We start from the raw sequence: 2,500 nt of genomic DNA, 5'->3' as shown, positions 1-2,500 counted from the left end.
TTTCACAATTGCCTGGGCCTTTGGATCAAGATTCCGAATTTCACATGCAACATGTTCAGCATAAATAGAACAGTCATCACTTTTCATACTATCTTTCAAAATCTGGTATGCCTATTCAGCTCGTTCATCATCAACAGTTTTTCTTTTCCAGCTCTGTCCACTTCTTTTGTTGCTGGCCTTTTTGCCATCGTCATTACTGTCGCCTTTCTCAGCTTCCTGTGAAGCTTCAGGAGCTTCTGCATTCAGATTCGATGGTATTCTCAGTGTTTCAGTAGGATCATCCCCTCCAGGTTCATCCTGATAAAAAAAAAAAAAAACTATACTAACAATATATTTGATAATTTATTTACAAAAAATCACTATTTCTTCCAGATGCCTCAGAATGAACAGGAATGGATGGAGTTATCAAGAGAGTTTGAAGCCATGTGGAATTTTCCACATTCCATCGGTGCATGTGATGGGAAGCATATTGTGATTCAGTGTCCACAAAAGAGTGGTAGTACATTCTTTAACTACAAGGGAACGTTCAACATTTTATTAATGGCTATGGTAACGCCAAGTACTGTTCCACCTATGTTCACATTGGATATCAAGGAAGAATTTCAGATGGAGGTGTGTTTCGAGACACTACCTTCTGCAAAAGGTTATTTGAAAATAAGCTCTGCCTACCATCTCCAGTGCCTCTACCAGGTTGGGAGAAGCCATCACCTTAAGTGTTGGTTGCAGATGATGCCTTTCCATTGCAAGTGAACATCATGAAGCCTTTTAGTGGCACATATGAAAAAGGGTCACCTGAGAGAATGTACAACTACAGACTCAGCCGTGCTCGTAGGGTATTAGAGAATGCATTTGGCTTGCTGGCATCTGTTTTCCGAGTGTTTCGAAAGCCTATGTTGATTAATGTGAAACATGCTGAACTCGTTTCAACGGCGTGCGTATACCTTCACAACTTCCTACCCAAGAGTGCAACTTCTAGATTATTTTACTCGCCACAAGGTTCCTTTGATTTGGATACCTAAGATGGAACAATCATTGATGGTGCATGGAGAGAAGTTATATCTGGAGACACAGGAATGGTTGATCTGCAACGCAAACCACAAAGACCCTCGAGTAATGCTAAGGAAGTGAGAGAGGAATTTAAGGAATATTTTGTTTCAAACGCTGGGAAAGTTCCTTGGCAAGATTTGTATACATAGTTTGAGGAAGAACAATGAAATGTTTTGTTGCTTTAGGAAAGTAGTAGTAGTGACACAAATAACATGAAATGAATAAAAAGTACATGTTGACGCAAGAGATGATAATTTATACCTTACCTTATATGTTAGTACCATGTCTAATAATAATAATAATAATAATAATAATAATAATAATAATAATAATAATAATAATAATAAAAATAATAATAATAATAATGATAATAATAATAATAATAATAATAATAATAATAATAATAACAATAATAATATTAATATTATTAATAATAATAATAATAATAATAATAATAATATTAATTATGATACTACTACTACTACTACTACTACTACTACTACTACTACTAATAATAATAATAATCATGATACTACTACTACTACTACTACTACTACTACTACTACTAATAATAATAATAATAATAATAATAATAATAACAATAATGATGATGATGATGATATTATTAATATTATTATTATTAACTATAATAATAATAATAATAATAATAATAATAATATCGATAATGATAATAATAACACAAATAATAATCATGATACTACTACTACTACTACTACTACTACTACTACTACTACTAATAATAATAATAACAATAATAGTAATAAATCATAATACATTACCTCAATGCATGGTGGTTGCTCAGTCTGAGGCTCAGCTTGAGATGAGTAGCCAGGCCTTGGGGTGTCCACGTCCAGGAGGAACAAAAGCAGGTCATAAGCAAACCACTTGCCTCTCTTGATGGGAGAGGATTCAAATTTTTGGGTGGTTAGGCTTTTATGTTCACGGCGAAAAGCTGTACGCAAATTCTTGATCATTTTCTTCAGCATCTCCACATCACAATTGAATTTATCAGCTAATCTCCGCAGTGCATCTAATTTAGCCTTATTATTCTTGTATTCTTTCATGCATACATCCCACAGAACTGCAAGTTTTCTATACTCTTCTATGAATTCTACGGTTTTTTCTTGTGACCACTTCATCTTGCTGCCTTTCAATATGGAATCCTTCCCGCGACTGGTGGGAAGGCGTTCAACACTAGGCAACAGGCTAAATCTTGTCGCATGCGTCAGGCAACACGGCAACATGATGCCACCTGTCGTACGCCATACAATCGCATGCTACATGTTGCCTTCTGTTGAACTGGTTGAAACACACTTAGCCCATGCGACAATGTAGCATGCCACATGTTGCCAGAATGTTGCCTCGGTGGAATCCCGCCTTTACATTGGCTGGTGAACCTTCAATAGCAAAGTCCTAGCAGTAGTAATGACGG

At 35.5% G+C, this 2,500-nt stretch overlaps 1 pseudogene; it reads right to left on the bottom strand.

Moving 5' to 3' along the window:
• Positions 1 to 2,312, bottom strand: part of LOC137618851 (uncharacterized) — a 2,758-nt pseudogene extending 446 nt beyond the window's left edge.
• Positions 2,313 to 2,500: the final 188 nt, after the last annotated feature.

This window comes from Palaemon carinicauda, chromosome 2 (genome assembly GCF_036898095.1).
Source record: "Palaemon carinicauda isolate YSFRI2023 chromosome 2, ASM3689809v2, whole genome shotgun sequence".
Classification (NCBI taxonomy): Eukaryota; Metazoa; Arthropoda; class Malacostraca; order Decapoda; family Palaemonidae; genus Palaemon; species Palaemon carinicauda.
This window is presented reverse-complemented; position numbering and strand designations above follow the sequence as displayed.